Below are 21,555 nucleotides of genomic sequence, written 5' to 3' on the forward strand. Positions count from 1 at the left end.
AAAGATGGCATTTCAAGGACTGCGGGAATAGCCAGCAGTGGCATGCCTGATTAGCTTGCATAAAGACCCACATCTGATTCCTCTCTCTCTCTCTCTCTCTCTCTCTCTCTCTCTCACACACACACACACACACACACACACACACACACACACACACCATTTCTAAACAAATGATAAAGCTACAACATCAATAATAGCATTGAGATAATATTCTATAACATTAAATCTTCAAGTCAAAGAATAAACTGTCCAGAGTAAGACTGATGGCTTTTGTTCCAGCTCCTGAAAACTCGTTTCTGGCATAACTGAACTGCTTTTTATCATTTATAAGCAGACCACACCTAATAGTTTCTATAGCAAGTGTACTCATGATTCACACCTAGACAGCTTTGCTAAAGAAAAATCAAGATCAGGAACACTAGCAATATTATCCGTGGGCTGAAGGGGTTGGGGCTCTGAGCTGATGGCTGTCAGTCCAGTTCTCCAGGAGATGGGTGTGAAGAGTAAACTGAAACTCATAGCCAACAATCCAATTGTGTGTGTAGGAACCCAACCAAGTCCTTGAGTAAGCTTCCACACTTGGTAATGCTCAGTGTTATCACATGAGAGCTGAACCGCGGAAACACCATCCAGGATCACCAGGAAGAAGACAGACCCTCTTATTCATCTCTTAATCATCTCTAATTTGTATCTTTTTATTAAGGTAACATTATGTTTGGTATATTATTAGGTTACTTCAGCAAGTTTCTAGTAAATTATCAAACCTGAGATAAGTCATGGGAACCCATAGATTTTCGGCCAGCTGCAGAAATAAAGGTGGCCCTAGAGGCCCCCAAACTTACAGACAGCATCTGAAGTGAGAAGCTTTGTGAAAGCCTATATCCTTAACTCTTAACTTCAGAAACTCATCACAGTGTACAAAAAGGAAATAAAGGTAACATTTAAATAATCTTAGCATTGGTAAAACCTTTCTAATACAATTCAAAACACAGAAAATATCTTAGATACTGTTCTACTACTGTGATGGGACACAATGACCAAGATAAAAAGAATCCTTTAATTGGTTGTGGTAGTTTTAATAGAAATGGTCCCCACACTCCTCCACTGCTGGTGGGAGTGCAAACTTGTACAGCCACTTTGGAAATCAGTGTGGTAGTTTCTCAGAAAATTGGAAATCAATTTACCTCAAGACCCAGCTATACCAATCTTGGGCATATAACCAAAGAATACCCAATCATACCACAAGGACACTTGCTCAACTATGTTCATAACAACATTATTCATAATAGCCAAAACCTGGAAGTAACCTAAATGTCCCTTAACTGAAGAATGGGTAAGGAAAATGTGGTGCATTTACACAATAGATTATTACTAAGCTATAAAAAACAATGACAACTTGCAGGCAAATGGATGGAATTATGAAAAAAAGTCATTCTGAGTGAGATAACCCAGACCCAGAAAGATAAACATGGTATGTACTCTCTCATAAATGGATATCAGGATTAAAGTATAGAATAACCAACCTACAACCCACAGTCCCAAAGAAGCTAAATAGCAAAGAGGTCTCAAAAAGAAATGCAAAGATTTCCCTGGGAAGGAGAAATAGAAGAGCTCTCCTGGATAAACTGGGGGTGAGGAGTGGAGGGAATGGGAGCACTGGAACTTGAGGGAACGGGTTCAGTGGACTGGATGCTAGAGGCAGGTTGGGGATGGACAGGGAGAATAACAAAATAGATGTCTTGATAGGGGGCATATTTCAGGGCTAGGAAGAAACCAGATGCCAGAGAAACTCCCAGGAATCCACAAAGATGATCCCAGCTAAGAGTCCTAGTAATAGTAGAGAGGGTGCCTGAATTGGTCATCTATTGTAATCAGATTGGTAACTACCTTAACTGTCATCAGAGAGCCTTTATCCAGTAACTGACAGAAGCAGATGCAGAGATCCACAGCCAAGCACAAAGTTGATCTCTAGGAGTCCTCCTGAAGAAAGCAGGCGAGATTGTACGGGGGGGGGGGGGGGGGTTCAAGGTCATGATGGGGGAGTCCACAGAGACAGCTGACCTGAGCTCATGGGAGCTCACCGACTCTAGATCAACAGTTAGAGCGCCTGCATGGGACCAGCCTAGGCCCTCTACATGTGTGACAGTTGTGTAACTTGATCTATAAGACTCCTAGCAGAGAGATCAAGATCTATCCCTGGCTTTTGGGAACCTGTTCCCCATGCTAGATTACCTCACTACCCAGCATTGTTACAGGTAATGGAGTTCGGTTCTGCCTCAACTTGATGTGCCAGGCCTTGTTCAAGCCCATGGGAGGCCTGCCCCTTTCCAAATAGAGAAGGAGGAGTGGGTGGGAAAGGGGATAGATGAGAGGGAGGAAGGGAGCAGCAGGAGAGGAGGGAGAGAAAACTGTGGTTCCCATGTAAAATAAATGAAAAAAAGTTAATTAAATAAAATTAAAAAGAAAAAAACTGAAACAGTCTCCTTAGGTGCATATAGTTGACTACTTGGTCATAAGGGAGTGTTGCTACTTGACAGGGATTGGGAGGTATGGCCTTGTTGGTGTAGGCGTGGCTTTGTTGGAGGAAGTGTGTCACTGGGAGTGGGTTTTGGGATTTCAAATGCTCAAGTTGGGCCCAGTGTCTCTCTCTTCCTGTTGCTTGCTGATCTGAATGCAGGACTCTCAGCTACTTCTTCAGCCCCAAGTCTGCCTGCATGCCGCCATGTTTACCACCATGATGACAATGAACTAAACCTCTGAAACTCTAAGCCAGCCGCAATTAAATGCTTTCCTTTTTAAGAGTTGCCATGGTCATGGTTCCTCTTCACAGCAATAGAACACGGACTAAGACACTGGTGGCTTTTTTACAGTTTCAAAAAATTAGTCCATGACCACCACGGAAGGAGGGGGGCAGAGTGGTGGCAATCAGGCATGGCACTGGACCAGTAGCTGAGAGCTTTACATCCTGCACCACAGGCAGCAGGCAGAAAGACAAAGTAGGCTTGAAGTAGATTCTTAAAACCTCAAAGCCCATCTGAAGTGATACCTCTTCCAACACCACCATCCCTCCTATTCCTTCTTCCAAACAATTCTACAGGCTAGGGACCAAACATTCAAATATGAGGGCCTATGGAGACCATTTAATTCAAACCGCCACAAAAAGTAAAAAGGAAAAGATGACACTTTTGGTGGTATAGATATGCAAACATTCTGAATAAAAAAAGAATACCATGAAACAAAGTTATAAGATAAATGACAAATAAGGAATATTTGAAACTAATAACCGACAAAGAAATGCTATTTGTAGTGTGGGAAATTATTTAAAACAATAGAAAATAACTAATTTTTAAATAATGAAGTGCAGGAACATACCATCAAAAGTACAAAACCTCTCAGTAAGGCTCAGTGTCCTTGTTACCTGAGAATGAAAACGGCTCTTTTCACCCTTCGCAGTGGACAAGGATGCATATTCTGTGTCAGCAAGGCCCTGCCCTGGGCACTTCCTGAACTTTTCAAGGAAGACATTTGGGTGCTACATCTTGCTCTTATAATTTGGCAGCCTGTAAAACAATTTCAAATATGGAGTCTCTATCGAATACTAAAATTCTGTACTATAAAATTATTCCCAAACGTGCCAGGATGTATATGGAGGCATGTTTCTGCAGCAGAATTACTTCCAGTAAAACTGAAAACGACCCACATGTACATACCAGGCACAGTTTAAAGATGTTACATCCATACAGTCTCATGAAGAAAGCTGAGACGTATTTGAAGGGTAGAAAAATGTCACGATACATTTTGTGTTATATTTAACTCATACCATATGTTTAAACATTTTCCTATATAAAAGCTATATAGTATCCATATATTGTAGGAAAGGGAATAGGGCATGAAGACACCTCTAAAAAAGTTAACCACAATACAGAGGGCACAGCATGATGATTCAACTGCCCTTTCCACTCTCCTTTGTAGGTGGGCAGATTAAAAATACAAAAACTGTGAGAATTCTGGATATAGGTAAGCCTGCCCCATATAAGATGCATTTCACACAAGATGGAGCTGAGCAGAGAGAACTTTCTGTCCTGTCTCAGTTGCTTACGTCAACAAATGAGGTTGTAGAAACAGCTTTTCTCCTCAACACCCAGCTCCCAATGCTGACGTGGTGCTGTGAATTGTGACAGCAGTGAATCCCTGCTTCCAGCTTTCTGACCTCTGGCACATCAGTGTCCAATTCCAACTTCCTGGGTGCCGAGGCCCTTTCAGCAGTAAGCAAGCTAGCAACAGCAATTCTTAAACTTGGATCACATTTACAATGATTTGTTGAACTTCTGTCTCTTTGAAGTGGGTCAGTTGTAGATCATCCTGGAATCTCAGCCTACCCCTGCATGCCTTTCAATAACGTCAACAGTGTGTAAGACCCTGCACTATGTATCTTAGCGTTTGAAATGCCTGTGGGGGCTTCCGGTTCTTGCACCAAATCCTAGTGAGAATGATGGGCATTGGGGAGGCCTAGCCAGCACACTAGGAATTCTCCTGAAGTGTTTCAGTCAAACAATCAAAAACACCCTGGCTCCTGTTCCAGTGTTGGATTCCTTGGTTTTGTTTGATATTAACCCTGGTAACCTATCACTGTGCAGAAAGCAACACTCCAGAGTACAGCACTCGGTGTGCCAAGTGGCCTAAAAGAGTCGTCTCAAGGTTCACCTGACCCTCCCTGAATTACCCCACACACCTGCTTATTATAGGTGACAGTATGTTTGCTTTTAAATCAAGAAACAAGTTACATGCAATTTTTTCTAGAATAATCAATAACAGTTTGTGACATTTGTAGATCTTGGAGAACACAAAAAATTTATCTGAAAATAGTGAGCTGTCTCACTGTGCCTTTGTTTTATTCTGTTTTTCTGACTGGTTATTAAAATTATTTCAGCTATCATAGAAAGGGAAAGAATTCAGGCATGCAGTGGATATTGACTCGTGTTCTTCCCACCAACATGTGCTGACCTGTCAGGTCAATACGTGTCCATGTTTACTTAACAAGTCAATATAATTCATTTCAGTGTAGACGTAGATTTTTTTAATGATCTTAAGTTTTTTTTAAGAAATAGAGAGCTATAATCAATGAATACTAACATGTATGTTAAAAAATAGTTTCCTTAAAATTAAAAGGATCCTGTATGATTATATCTTTTCAGAATAATGGAAACAAATTTGAAATGACCCTTTGTCTTTCTCCCTTCATCTTGCCTGCCCTTATTTCCCTTTTAAAAAGCTATAATGTCTAGAAAGCTGTACAAACAATTAAGCTAAATCATTTTGTAAGCGGTTCTGTGAAATGCAAGACTGATTTTTTTCTTAAAGTCCAAATGTGTAACTCAGCCTACATGAGCATATAAGCATATTTTGCTTAAATTACATTTCCATCTGACAATATTAATTTCATCAAGGAAGCTTAGTATAAAATTAATTATAGCTATCATTTATGTTATTTCATCTTCTCCTTCCATTGAAGCTTCAATGAGAATTCATCAACTGAAGGGCATGATTCACATTTTAACAACAATAATAAAGAAAATAACCAAAACTGCTTTCCCCACCCCTCCTCCTTCAGCTCCAAGACCTAAGTAAGACTTATCGCTTAGTGTCGTCTGAACAGTAATGATGTATTTAGAAGTTCATGGGAAATGCCTCCAATGGAAATAATGAGGGTGCATCTGGTCATATCCTCCTGCTGACAGAGAACATTTCTGTTTCAGTGATTTTGGTGAATAACCTCCAATGACGGTTTGAGGGGAAAAAAATCCCAGAGAAGGACCTGAATGAGGTTTCCTGGGCCAAGTTGTTGAATTCCAAGACAAAGATCTCCACTTCGGTTTACTCACCAACCCCAGAACAGCAATATCTGTGAAGAGAAGAATGCAATGCACTATGGAGGCTTTGGTTGGTTGGTTGGCTGGTTGATTGGTTGGTTGATTTGGTTTTGGTTTGGTTTGATTTTTGTTGTTTTATTTTTATTTTTATTTTTGGTTTTTCGAGACAGGGTTTCTCTGTAGCTTTGAAGCCTGTCCTGGAACTAGCTCTTGTAGACCAGGCTGACCTCGAACTCACGGAGTTCTGCCTGCCTTTGCCTCCTGAGTGCTGGGATTAAAGGCATGCACCACCACCGTCCATCTATTTTCACAGTCCACCTTCCCATGAGTGTTCATAAGGACATGTGTCCAAGAAAAGGACTGGCTGCTGCAAGCAACATCTGTCAAGACCTCAGACAGACAGCAAAGACAAAACAGGAGCTAGAGAAGACAGAAGCGTTTTCTGAGGTGCACACAGCTATGGGTCATTGCAAGGAAATCAATTTCAACATCCTCAACTTTCATGACACTTTTTCCAGAGCTTGACCTCCTGAGACCCCCAGGAATACACCCTGGTTCTTTTCTCCCTCTCCTCTAGCAATTGCCCTGTGTTCTGAAGTTCTCACTCTCAGAATCAAAGACTCACCTTTCACCCACTGTGAACTGAGCCATAGAGCAAAAGCTTGTAGGATACCATTCTTTTCCAAGCACAGATATGGTGAAGACACTCTGATCACCACGTTCATTACATTTCTTCAATGGGAGGGCAGAAGTGAAGACCATTCTCTTCAGTCCTCACCACTTCCACCCCAAAGGCCCAAAATGCAGCATTTCTATGCTAGGGCTATGGGAGACCTGAGAAAATAAGACAAATAAAAGCTGAGTGTCAAGTTATTCCACCTAGATGGCAGTAAACACATAGCAAGACTCCCAGACCTTACTATATGCATCTGAGATCAATTATTTATAAGACAAAAATCACCAAATTGATGAAAGAACAGTCTCTCCATAGCTTTCCGACTTTCAGCAAAAATGATATTTTGCTGTTTTGTTGGTGGTGGCAGTGGTAGAATAGTGCTAGTCATTGTGGGGGTAGGGTGGTGGTAGTGGTGGTGATGATAGTGGAAGTGGTGGTGGTGATAGTGGTAGTGGTGGTGGTGATGGTGGTAGTGGTGGTGGTGATGGTGTGGTAGTAGTGGTGATGTAGTAATGATGGTGATGATATGGTAGTGGTGGTGATGGTGTGGTAGTAGTGGTGATGTAGTAATGATGGTGATGATATGGTAGTGGTGGTGATGGTGTGGTAGTAGTGGTGATGGTGTGGTAGTGGTGGTGATGGTGTGGTAGTGGTGGTGGTGTGATAGTGGTGGTGATGGTGTGGTAGTGGTTGTGGTGGTGTGATAGTGGTGGTGGTGGTGTGATAGTGGTGGTGATGGTGTGGTAGTGGTGGTGTGATAGTGGTGGTGGTGGTATGGTAGTGGTGGTGGTGATGGTGTGGTAGTGGAGGTGGTGGTGTAGTAATGCTGGTGATGGTATGGTAGTGGTGGTGTGGTAGTGGTGGTGATGGTATGGTAATGGAGGTGATGTTGTGGTGGTGGTGGTGATGGTGTGGTAGTGGTGGTAATGGTGGTGATAGTGTGGTATTGTGGTGGTGTGTGTATGTGTATGTTCCTACACACACTCACATGCCACAGCACACATATGGTCAGATCTTCTGTCATATAGTCTCCTAAGATCAAACTCAAGTTTTCAGGCTGAAAGCCAGTGTCTTTACACTCTTAACCATCTAACCAGCCTGATACTCTCTCAGTGAGCACACAAAACTGAAAGATAGACTTAATAATACCCTAGAGGTCACCACTGCTCAGTGAAAACAAGAGCAGAAGACAAATATTTCTTTAACACCTTCTGCAAGTGGGCAGTGGGGGAAGATTGTCCACACGGGTCCTCAAAGGGTCCCTGACAGAGCCAAGCTGCAGTTGTACAGAGTAGGGACTCAACTTAGCAACATGTGCTTGCCTTGGTTTTCCTTTTTTCCTCTTCGGCCCTTCTTATCCTCTGCTCCCATTCCTCGGCAGTCACTTATCAGAATAGTTCACTCGCATGCAAGTCCTTGGCCTAGGTTCTGCTCTCCAGGGTGCATGCAGCACACTTGCAAGCATGTCTGTGTGGGATTCTGTTTGATTTCAGAAGAGACAAAACTTCCACGATTGCATTGGTAGAGGTAGTTCTCAACTTTCCTAGGTTGAGTATGACCCCAATCATAAAATTATTTTGTTGTTACTTCATGACTATAATTTTGCTATGGCTATGAATCAAAATGTAAATATCTGATGTGTAGGATATCTGATAGGCAACCCCCAAAGAGATCACAACCTACATGTGGAGAAAAACTGTTCTATAGCATGACAGTATGTCTTTAACTCAAAAACATACAAGGCAATAAATTCACACTTTAATTTTTCCTATACTATCCACACAAGTAGTAAAGCACATTTTAGGTAAAATTGTCCAAGACACTATTAGTTGCTGCTGAGTAACAGTTTCCTTCAAGATTGAAACATTCCATTCTTTAGGGAAGCTCCTTAAGCAGGAAGGCAAGCAACTCAAAATAACTCCAGGAAGTTCCTAAAATTTATCAGATTCACTAGGCCCCTACCAACCAGCATAAGAAATAAAAGCTGAGAGGCCCTCCAAGACTAACAGAACAGAGCTACAAAGACTCTCAGGAGAAAACTGCAAAGAAGACTCTGCCCAGACCTGGAAGAAGCAGGGCCAGCCGAGCTCCCGGGAGAGGTTAGATCCCTTGGAAAAGGGACTCTGCAACCTGCTGAGCTTCAGGCTGAGTAGTGTGCTCCAGGTTCCCAGCTCCTGTGAGCTATGGCCCATACTAGTGTGGACACTGGTAATGCAGCTTTCTCTTGACATGTTTCTGCTCCTGTAATTAACTCCTCACCCAGACTCTTGTAAGTAAGCCCAACACCAAATCAGACTTTGGTTATATCTGTGCTTTGGTCTGTTGAGAGCTCCCTATCTGGGGTGAGTAGTGTATGTTGAATCTTCCCAGGAAAAGTTTTGTCACCCAACAGATACTATAAATATGCTTTTCTGTTTCATTTAAATACAAATATTCCATATGCCTGTTTTAGTCAATTCACTCTATATTCAGATAGTCCATGAACTTTGGGAAAATAAAGGACTGGGCAGTGATGGTGCACGCCTGTAATCCCAGCACTCAGGAGGCAGGGGCAGGCAGATCTCTGAGTTTGAGGCCAGCCTGGTCTACATAGCAAGTTTCAGGATAGCCAGCGCTGTTACATAGAGAACTCTGTCTTGAAAAACCAAAAAAATAAAAAATAAAAATAAAGAAGTTGTGTTATGTATTCTACAATTAAGCATTAACTTAAACTCTGATTTAGTGTGCTACTTAATTTAATATGCATTTTAGAAGTCCTAAATTAATAATGTCCATGCTGTTTTATATATCAACTTTTATAAGAACAAAAGCTAACATATGCTCTGTTTGTCAGTGTCAAGATGCTTCTTGATAATGCTCCAGGACATATATCTTAAACACTAACATAAATACAAAACTTAATATATCACAAATATTTATATATAAACAAATGTATCTTAACTATATATATATATATATATATATTAATATAATAATATCTCACATACCAGATTCATTTAACTGGATTTGGCTCCTCTTTTGAAAATTCAATATCATTATAATTCTGTCAATTATGAAAACTGTTTTCTATCATAACATGAAATTATAATTTATTCATATCTCTATATAATTACTCTCGGGTGTCATGACCTGACATCTTAGAGTATCAGCTTTGAGATGACTTCCTCCATAATTAATTTGGTACTGCACATGCCACTGTCCAGAAACAGTAAATTACTGACCTACAAAACATCCAGTTTTATGAGGATCTTTTTCCAAGTTTTGTGTAATTTTAGGTCAATAACCACAAGAAACTTAGAAAGCTAAACTCGAACAGAAAAAAGATACCTGGTAAGTTATAAGAACAGCTTTTAGTAGACTTCCCAATTGTTCTTGTTAGGGTTACATGAAACAAAAGGAAGTTGATGAGGGAAGAATTGATTTGACTTACATGTTCACATTGCTGTCCAATGCTGAGGAAGTCAAATAGACAGAAACTTGGAGGCAGGAGCTGATGCAGAAGCCATGGAGGAGCTGCTTATTGGTTTGTTCTCCGTGGCTTGCTCGGCCTGATTTATTTTCTTTTTTATTTATTCTTTGTGTCTTTCATATCATGCTCCTCCATCCCATTCATTTTCCCATCCCTTCATATCTGTCCTCTGTTCTTGCAACTCTGCCCCTGCAAAATAAGATAAAATTTAAGAGCAAAAAGAAAATCAGACAAGAACAAAAGTCAATCTCGTTATGGAAGCTGCAGTGTGACACAGTGCATCTTAGAGTCTGCAAGACCAGTTCGTCCGGGTGCTCCAGAAGATCACAGATGGGGTGGATGCGGGGGTTACACAACATATAACCCTAGTTTTGTCAGCCCGCCAGCTCTCCTTTGTCCCACCACCAGGGTGAGCTCTCCAGCATTGTCCTGATGAGTTAACCCCTTGCAGCCATGAGCAAGGGACGGAGCCAGTTCTTTGGTTTTCACATCCTCAGGGGCGGATCACCCACACCTACTGGGTTGCCCAGACAGGACACAGTGGCCGTTCTCCTGAGTGCTACAGCTGATGAGGGACAGGAATAGCTCTTCCGCTCTTATGACCTCAAGGCCAGCTCTTCCACCTGCCTCAAGTGTGGATAGGCACGCAGGAGAGGGCATCTCTCCCAAACCCATGCTGCCACATGACAGATGAGTAATGGGGACAGCTCTTCGATCCTCACAACTTCAGGGTTGGCTCACCTACACTTCCACCAACAGGAGGTGTGGCTCTACTGTGCTGCCCAGGTGAGGTGCAGGGTCTGCTTCCTTATAGAACCCTGGACTACCAGCCCAGGAGTCCACCTACAATGGGCTGGGCTCTCCCACAGCAATGGCTAATAGAAAGAAAATGTCTTACAGGATTGTCTACAGTTGGATCTTATGAATGCATTTTCTCCATTGAGACTCCATTCTCTCAGATGACCGTAGCTTGTGTCAACTTGACATAAAACTAGCCAGCACACCAATTATTGAAAGTTAAATGAATTTAGTGACTGCATAACAAACTCTCTGCAAATGTTGCTAGCACTGGCCACTTGCAAAATTACATGAGTTCATCAGCCACTCACTTATTAATAATACATTTGATGATGATTATTAGATTTGGGGGCATATAACTTAGAGGGATTTCAAAAAACTGGGTTCCATATTCCTATGTGAAACTCCTCCCTTATCAGAACTTTGTCAGCTAGTTTCTCAGTACAGACCTGGGGTTACAAAAGAAAAGGTGGAGGAAGAAAAACGGGGTAGGGTACATGAGATGGTGAACAATTCAACACATTAAAAAATATTAGCATTTGCAGACTTATTGAAGCCTGTGCTATCGTTCTAGCAGAGTGCCTGTAGTAATCCAGGCAAGAGAGGACCAGGCTTCAGATAGCTTTAGACAAAGGAAAGAAATGACAAAGTGAGGTCTCTAACAAGACCCTGGAGGCACACTGACTTGGGGGAACCTCAAAAATGAGGTCAGGTAAGTATAAAATTATTTAGAAACCGAGTCTGGGTACCAAGGAGAACAGTGAGCTGATTTCATCGTCCTGGTGGTCCGATGTACAAGATCAAGACTTCTGAGAGAAGGGAAAGATGGATATTTCACACAACCCTAAAATTTGGGGTGGAAAAATGTGGAGGTTCATTCAGGGCATAAGAAAACCTCATATCACCTGGCATCCCTACATTCTGTATGGAAACGTGTAAATTGTCTTCATCAAGCCAGGCAAGACTCCATCTTGAAGTCCCGGGATGGCATGGCCGTCTCCATAATTGGGCTATAACTTCCTCTGATGTCATCTGAATTTGAAAGGTCATGGTAACTTTCTTCTTGCCTCTCACAGCCCTCACCAGGGAAAAGCTTAAGCTTCAGTTCTGCCCGCTTTTCCTCAGGAATCCTACAGCACCCCTGTTCTAAAGAGGTGTCATTCTTGTTAAGTCTGCCAGGCTATTCTGAGTAAAAACCCTTCTCTAAAAGTTAAAACACTAAGTCACAAGCCTGCCCCTCTTTCACAGGTGACTCACTCTTTAGCTGTAGACCTTGGGGACTGATGTCTCTCTTCGAAACACTTTCAAAATGTATTGTTTATAGACAGGCACACTCATCTTTGTAATTAGACACCATGTGTCTCTAGTTTAAGATTGTTTTCTCCTCTCCAGTGATGCTTGCAGTGAACTCCCAAATTTCATGTTGCTGTTAAACATTTATTTTGAGTGACAGAGCGCTTCACTTTATCTAAGATTTGTGAAAATTATAAGAATATTATAGGCTGGTAGAACCTTGACACTTTAGCAACATTGTTGTTGTTAAAACCACGGGAGGGGCTAGAGGAGGGGCTCTGGGTTAAGAGCACTTGCTGTTCTTCCAGAAAGCCTGGGTTCAATTCCCAGCACCCACATGTCTGCGTCCACTTACCTGTAACTCCAGTTTCAGGGGATCCAACACCCTCTTTTGACCTTTGCAGGCATCTACACAGTACACATAGCATAAAACACCCATAGCATAAAATAAAAGAGTATTTTAAGAAATAAATCTACAAGACACGACACGGAGAACTGTCTATCTTCTCATCTGCCTTTAGCAGTCTGCTTTCTATTCCATCCATCTACTTGACAGTAGGGGAAGGTTCCAGCCATGATTTGTTGACTAGCTTCACGATATAAAACACTTAATATTGACCAATGTGATTCTGTTCACTTTGCCTCTGTCACACTCCAAATGTTACAATTCTTCAAGCACATGACAACCAAAAAGACCACTTTGTCTCTCTTTTATTTCAAATGCCTTCCAGATAGGTGGCATCGCACCTTGGGATGTCACCTCGCGTATTTTCCGTTTCTCCGTTTATTCCACTGAGCCATGCTTTGTGTGAGTTACCCATCCACTCAATACACTGCCTTCCTTGACCCTCCACCTGTCATTCTAGGGCCTAGTATAGCAATCCCTCTCCAATGATCACATACACTTTCCTGTACCATTTATCTCCCTTTAGAAGGAATCGGGAGGAAGAACAAGAGAGGAGAGATCACCCTCAATGAATGCAGCCCTTCTGCCTCTCCAACCTTGGGCCACTCAAAGGCCCAGTCAGCTGTCAGTCCTTCAAATCAAGTGTGCCTTTCAGCCAAAGGTGTATATTGGAAACATCCACTGTATGACTATGTCTTTATTTTTTGTTGTTACAGAAATGAGACAGGTCCTCATTTGACTAGCACTGATAGAAAGTTGATACTAAAAATGATTGCACATACTCTAACCAGATCGTCTGAGCTGTCAGCAAACAAAGAAGGGAGTCCTGCGCGGCCCTGTCAATGCTGCAGCTTCCAGTGTTATTTTGGGAGCAGGGAAGGAAGAGTCAAGCTATGCTCTTTGAAACCCTACTGCTTATGTACACAGTTGAATTCAATACTGGCTTGAAAACTTTAAATTCTATGGAGTTTATTAAAGTATTCATCCAAGTTTAGGTTTTCACAAAAAAAATCTTTAGCCACGTGCTTCACTTCACATCCTCAATGTTATGAAAATTAATTAAAATTATGAAATTTTAAAGTTACTTCCTGGCATATCGGTCTGATATATCATTTTATCGCTGAGAATTTTAGAGAGCATTAAATTTATTCTCGATTTTCGTGACCATTTTCCTTAACTCTAAGAGTTATACCATCTTAAACACTCTCGCTAACTCATTTCATTTGTTTCTCTTTGGGGACCAAGGGAATTGATTTGTCTAGGAGCCAGAGACATTCAGCAGAACTAAAATGTTTTCCAGGGTGCACACACAAAGGCCAATCCATGAAAAACCATCAAACATTCTAATTTTATCTTGGGCTGTGGATGTGTCTCCGTGGCAGAACCTTTGCTTAGGTAGGACCTGAATTAGATCGCCAGCATTGAGGAGCAAGCAAACAACAAAACTGTCCATTTTGAAGTATTTAAACTCTATGCCTTCACCTCATCCAACTTTGAAGCAATCATTCTTTCCTCTGCCAAGTACCAGTAACTCTCTGCAGGTTCTGTATTACAGCTGCTCGTTGTGAGAGTCAGAGTAATGACACTAGGCTCTCACCTCGCTTCTCAAGGTGGGAGTGGGAGAGCAGGAGCCATTCTGGGAAAACTGAGGGTAAGGCTTTAAAGTAGAAGGTTTGAATCCCCTAAAAAAGAAACTCAGATGAACCTGTCAAGATGGTGCACACCTTTAATCCCATCACCTAGGAAGCATAACAGGTTGATCTCTGAGTTCCAGGCCAGTCAGTGTGCTATGTAGTAAGACCCTGCCCCTGCACCCTCCAAAAACGAAGTTGAGTGCATAAGTGAAAAAAAAAAATACATTTGAGAGTAGAGGAGACTTCTGGCTACAGTGTTCTGAAGGCTCTCAAGTAAGACAGTACCCTCTACCATTGGACGGTATGCAGTCTAATATGGCCTCCTTAGACCCTGTCACTTCTGTACTACAGAATCCAGCATGTATTTTTGTCCTTCTGATAAAACATCTGGCAGATGCCATTACTTTGAAGATTTGAAATCACAAATAAACTACCTATATAATAGTTTCATTTATTTTTTTGTTTCTTTTCTGTTGCTATAACAAACAACATGACCAAGGTAACTACTAATAAAAGAAAGATTTAGCTGGGCTCACAGTTTCAAAGGGCCAGAGACCACAATGGCCCAGAAAAGTCATGGCAGCAGGAACAACCGGAAGCTCTCATCTTGGTCCACACACAAGAAGCAGGGGGAAAGAACTGGGGATGTTAGAAAGCTTTAGAATCACCAAAACCTACCCCCTAAGACTAACATCTTCCAACAAGATCACACCTCCTAATCCTCCCACAAACAGTTTCCACAACTAAGGGCCAAGTATTCAAAGGTATGAACCTATAGGGGATATCCTCATTCAACCACATGTGTTTCCTCCAAAAAAAAGAATCTACTCATCACCTACTCTGTGCTTCAAGAGATGTTAAGTCCTCTGTGGCTCCAATTCTGGGAGATCCATCAACTTCTTCTGACACCACAGGCTCTGCATTCACATGGTACCCACACATACACTTAGGCACACACACACACACACACACACACACACACATACACAAGTCAAATAAATATATTTAAAGATACATAATTATATGTTCATATACGTCCAAACCAAACTTTTTTCTCTAAAACAATAAGAAAGGTTGAGGTGGAGATGAGCAAGTGATCACAACAAGCATTATTGGCAGCAGAAAGCAGAGGGCTTAGTCGCTGAGTGCACAGCTCAGGAAGAGAGACAGCACTGACAAAGGAGCAACGAGTGTGTCACCTTTATGTAAGAACACAGGGGCAGAGTTTTTTCCAGAGGGCCAGTGACGAGTTCAGTTGGAAACATGCCACATCTGAGGTCCCTGCATAGTCCCTGAGGCTACTGCATAGCAGTGCATTCTGCTACATGCACTGCCCAACCCCGGGAACACCAGTCACAGACTACAGTAACAGTGGCCTCTCTGGCAAGGGCAATGACCAGACTGTGCAAACGTATGTGAAGTCCCTGCCGCAGCTCAGGAGAGATACTCTGATTGTATGGGGTGGGGGGCAGACATGGCATGTAGATAGCAGGTGAATAAATTCCCTTACGCCTGGAGAAAGCATGTGGGATAAGAAGACCAATAACTAAAAGACATAATATTACTGAGCATACAAAAGACACCGAAAAAACAAATAAGAAAGGGGAACAGATCACCCAGGGAACAAGTCACCACCAATTCAAGAGGACCTTGAAGTTCAGGTAATCGCCACCAGGTGGAGTATGGTCTCTGGGTTTATAGGCTCTTCTAGCCTAAGTTCCCATAAATACATTAAACCGGCAGACACAGGTGAGCGTGTGTCTGTCACTTGGTCCACGACTCTTGGCAGAGCCAGGAATAGGATTTCCATGCATAATGCAGAGAAGTAGGAAGAAATAAGGAGGGAGAAACAGCTTCCAGTCTTGCTGTTGGAGGAAACCTCTAGCAAGGCTCCTTATCTCTTGTCTCCAGGGTCATGTTAAAAAAACAAATGAGGTTAGACTAGCTTCTTTAATCCCTCTAACTGCAATATGATAAACAGCAACAACGGGGAACATCCACAGAAAATATCTGTGAAAGACGGTTTCACAGCCTGGGGAAAATGAAGGGAACAATATAGGTTCTTGTCCTCCAAGGCCTAACACTCCTTCAGGTTTAGACATATTTGTAAACTAAGGTCGCAACAGTATATCAAGTGTAGCAATGAATTCAGATGTGTCCTACTTACTGTCTTATGCAACCGAGAATATTTATGAATATAACCAACATATACACTTGCTCAAAACATTATGAGATGGGGGGGTCATGTTGTTGCTGCTGTTTTGCTCTATTCTGCTTTGTGTGTATGCGTGCATGTGTGTGCGTGTGTGTGTGTATGTGTGTGTGTGTGTGTGTATGTGTGTGTATACATACAAGGATTTCAGGCATGAATTTTATAGACAATACTGTTGGGATACAATGTCAGTAGTCTGTATAGGGAAGCACAGAGAAGCCCTGCTCTAGAGATCTCACAGAAGAGGTAACCCTAGGATAAACTTTACACTTGAGTAGGAGTCTTCAAGAGACCATGGTGAAAAGAACCTTATTGCTTACAGTGCCAAGGCCCAGAGGTATATTCTGTACACATAAAGAGAACAAGAGGCAAATGGAAAAGCAGGCATGGAACAGAGAGTTTACTGCAGAACTTCCATAGTTTGTGCTTAAGCTTTACTTAGTTAACAAACAATCTAGACACAAATGTATGCAGAGACTATTACATGCTACCTACAGATATTTAATCTTAGCCAAAATCGGGTGCAACAATACTACAGTCACCCCCACCCCCACCCCATCTTACAGAGAGAACACGCTCATAGCGGTTTAGTAACATCTGGTATCATGATCCTATCAAGTGATGGAGTTGTTCTAGTAGATGGTTTTTGGCTTTTAAGCCTCAGTTGTCCAGACTGTCTATTGGAGGATGAGCCAGTCAGATTTTCAAATAGGAATAAGCATCTGCTTTGCATTTTAGACACATCCCCTGGCAGATGTAAAAAGTCTTGGTTGCAGGGCTTGGGGTAGAGACTGGGGGAGTCTGCAATGGGAGAGGGAAGCCTGGTAATCATTCAACTAGTAGGTGAGTTAAACCACGGGTGGGTAGGCAGGGTCATAGGAGAAAGTGGGCTACCATCAGAGCCTTAATGGTAAGCAAAAAGAATTAAAACTCAAGGATGAGACGGGGTGGGAAGAGTTTTGTCCCCGGGGAACAAGCACAGCTCCATCCCAGGTCTCTGGACTTGGGGTGGAAAGAATTTCACCCACAAGTCTTCTCAGCCCATCTGGCGTCAAGCCGTCAGGCACCATTATGATTTTTGGAAACAGGGTTGTGCCCAGTACCATGCAAATGGGCATTATTATGGTAAACAAAATGTATGATGAAGAGAGAGAGAGAAAGAGAGAGAGAGAGAGAGAATGGCTCATGTCCTGAGGACAGAGATACACCTGAAGGGTTGAAAGCAGTGAGGACAGGCTGACGTGGGTGATGTCTGATCCTGGTCTGTTGCCAGGGCCCTTGTCTGGGTTCATGAGCCTGATGCAGCCGAGGTCTGTGTTGATGTTCATGGTTCCTGAAACCACAGAAGGCTGAGAAGATAGGACTGTACAGAGCTGGCCCTGCCCCCCTCACTGGCTTCAGTCTTAGGGAGAATTGGTCCTGTCCCACACTGGCATGCAGCACCCAGGAGAGGGAGTCCTCCACCTCACCTGGGTAGCACAATAGAGCTGACCCTGTTTGCAGGGAAAAGGGCAAGCTGGCCCTGGGGGCATGAGAATGGGAGAGCAGGTCACCCCTGCCACGTGGTGAGGGAAAGATGCCTCCACTCAACCCTTGTCACCTGTCACAGGTGGGGAACTGACCCAACCTCTCACCAGCTGCAGCACTTGGGAGAATAGGCCCTGTGCCTTGGCCGGACAGCACAGTAGAGTTGACCTTGGAGACAGGGATACAGGTGAGCCAGCTCTGAAGGTGTGAGAGGGTCAGAGTTGGTACCACCTCCCTCTCCTGTGGTGCAGTAGTGGGAGTGAGAGAAAGATGCACTCCCCCCTCACCCCTACTGCCTCACACTGGCGAGGGAGTTGACCCTCCCCTTTACCAGCTGAACACTCCAGAGAGCATCCTGGGCTCTCACCTGGGCAGCGCAATAGAGCTGACCCTCCTGGCCGGGAGGAGCCCGTGCTGAGAATGTGAGGGTAGGAAATCTGGCCCTGCCCCTCTTCTGCCATGCAGTGGTGTAGGCAAAGGAGAGATGACCTCTCCACCCCTTACTGCCTGTGGCAGGTCGGAGAGTTGCCCTGAGTTCCTAAGAGTGGGAGAACTGCCTCTGCCCCTCCTCAGCTGCAGCACTCAGGAGAGGGTGCCCTCCACCTCACCTGGGCAACACAGTATGTAAATATATATATATATATATATATATATATATATATATATATGTAATTTTAATGATTTTAAAAGCATCCCAAATGAACTTCTTCAACACAAGTTCCAGATCATGATCCCCCACCGCCGAAAAGGAAAAAGCACAAGTCAACACGTTCCTACACGCTCCTACCTTGCATTATACAACACGCCGGCTTTAAGAACCTCAGAGCTCATGGGTCCCGGAGGGAATGGAGTAGAGGAGACCTCCTGGAGCTCCCACAGACCCTGTTCTCCCACTTTGGGAAAGTCACTTAACCTTGCTGCACCTCCATTTTCTCATCTGTAAAACAGTACTTTCTTTGTGTGCTACACTACGCATCTGGGAGAGCGAGACCCCTGGCAGTGGAGCGATGCTCAGCAGAGAGAGAGGAGACCCCTTCTCCTCTTGGAACGCATTGTAACTAAACCACGTTTCAGTGGAAGCCCCTCAGAAGACATGCTCTTCTTTAGGGTTTCGGACCCTCACACCACCGAGGGCCACCTCGAGGGTGGTGCGCAGTAGGGGGACTCAGAACAGGCATTCCTCACCCCCACAATGATGATTAACTCTGTAGGCAGTACTCTAAGTTCTGGACCCAGAATGCTCGCGTCTGCAGTACTATAACCCCACAAAATGACCATCTCTACAGATGGAACACGAACCACCCCACATGCGACTATTAACAATACTAAAATCATCTGAAGGAAGATTTAATGAGAAAGAACTACTTAGGCACACATCATAGAACTTGCTGATTCCCTTAAACTGTTTTGAATTATTTCCTCACTTGGTCTAACCTTGGTTTTAATTTCCTCACGCTAATTGTGATTCATTCCTATGATGGCAGAAGACCGGTAGTGTACGGACGATGCTTAAGCTTAGAGCCTGGCAAACTTTGGGGAAAGCTGCCTACCTCACTGCTGAAGGATGAACCCACCTCACTAGCAGGCTCAGGGGCCACCTCAGCCAACACAGCAGTCACAAGATCGCAGCCTCTGCACGTCGCTCATATTTCCACCCGGCTGAGACAGAAAATCCTTCCTGAGATTCCTAAGCCCCACCACCACTGGAATCTGATGGAAGTCGTCTCCTCTACAGTTCCCCAGGCTCCTGCAGACTTGTCCTGCTGTTCTTCTGTCTTCTCCTGGGGCGGGGAAGCGCTGGGGAATCAAACCCAGGGCCTGATGCACGGGTTTAGGCAAGTGGTCTACCACTGAGCCACACTCCTGGCCTTTCTGTTATCTCTGGAATGGTGACATAGTATCAGGTCTGGGCTACTCTAGATCATGTGATCTTTGCATTCTGCATCTACCTAAGCTTTCTGTGGTACACAACAGAAAATCTACAATCCCAAGAATGGACCTTGATAGTCACTGTAGACCCTAAGTAATGATGTGTTCGTGTGGGTTTGAGGACGGCACCAAATGGACCAATCAAGAGGGTGAGGAAAATGCAGGGGCTGCATGGACAGAGCAGGCTTATGGAATTCTGTGCTTCCCTCTCCATATTACTGAGTCTAAAACTAGTTGTAGAAGCGCAGTCTACTGAGTGACAGAAAGGGTGTCATTGACATGGCAGTTTCTATGCTGTGATGGACGATGGACAAGAAAGCTGACAGTCCTTACTAAGTGTGCCCTGGGCCCTCTCTCTGGGCTACTGAGACAGCAGTGAGTGAGTTGGACTTGGTCCTCAACTTGAGGATGCCTGCAATTGAAATGAGAGGGAAAAAATGAACTAAGTCACCCAACTCAGTACTTAATTCCACCCTGAAAGCACAAAGAAGGCACTCTGGGTGGTTGCCAGGAGGCAGCTGCGGAGGGCTGCTGGGCTCCTGCTGGCTCTCCCTCTCGAACTCTGGCCCCATGCTGAACAGTCAGGACACTGCATATTGGACTCTCACCCCTTCCACCTCCAATCCTATTAAAGAGAGGCTTGAACCTTTGATACCAGACAACTCAGGTGTCTCTAACAGGAGCATGACAGAGCTGACATCCTGGCTTCAGATCAGCCAGAGTACAGTTCAAACAACTTAGCGAGGTGGTCCAGCCTCCCCACCCTGCCCTTGTGTTTGTCTACCCAGTGTTTGTAAGCCAGTGGTGCAAAGCACAGAGGCCCAGCAGAGCTGCTTACATTTCCTTCCTAGCTCTCAATTTCCTTATCTGTTTGTTTGTTTTTAACCAGGGTCTCATATAGCCCAGGCCAGTCTCAAACTCTAAGCAGCTAATAGTGGTCCTGAGCTTCTAATCCTCCTGTCTCCACCTCCCAAGTGCAAACATACATCACCACACCCAGCTGATGCCATGTAGGGGATTGGACACAGAGCACAATAGAAGCCAAGCACTCTACCAGCTGAACTCCATCTTCAACATACACCCCCGGCCAGCCCCGCTTTTCCCTAAACTGTCACTTTGCTTGATGCATCACAGAGAAAAGCATTGTCCCTTGAGAGCCTTTTGTGAGGGTCAGCAATCCTCTTTTAAGAAGAAAGTGTGGGGAATGGACACCTTCATCCCACCCACAAGGACGCTAGGGCCTTACAGAGAGCAATATGCAGCTGTCCAACAACGCAAAAGTCGTCATAACCTCTGAGTGGGCCACCATGCTTCTGGAGGGCGTCTTTTAGAAACACACAGGACAAAGACGTCCAGAAGAATGTCAATTGCTGTGTGATGTAATATGACATAAAGAAATGGCTAACCCAAATGTCCCTTCAAAATGGTTATATAAATTATGGCCCCTCTGTAGGATGAGAACGAAGTAGCACTGTAGCCCTGGGACGGAGAGCAGTGTGTGTTGAAGGCGAGTGACGAGCTGCACATCATTATCTCTAAAATGCTCTCATCATCTAGACAGGAAATGTTCAAATATGTGTTTGCATATGCATTTTCTGAAGTCTAGACAGTCAGACAAGTAACTTATGGAACACTGCCCATAGAGGTTTAGAGAAAAGGATAATTTGTTCATTGTATGAAATACTTTCCGTAATTTGACCATGGGTTAGAATGAGCAGCTGTTGTGCGCATGTGTTCATGG

The sequence above is a fragment of the Myodes glareolus genome, chromosome 13 (assembly GCF_982192425.1).
Source record: "Myodes glareolus chromosome 13, mMyoGla1.1, whole genome shotgun sequence".
In the NCBI taxonomy this organism is placed as follows: domain Eukaryota; kingdom Metazoa; phylum Chordata; class Mammalia; order Rodentia; family Cricetidae; genus Myodes; species Myodes glareolus.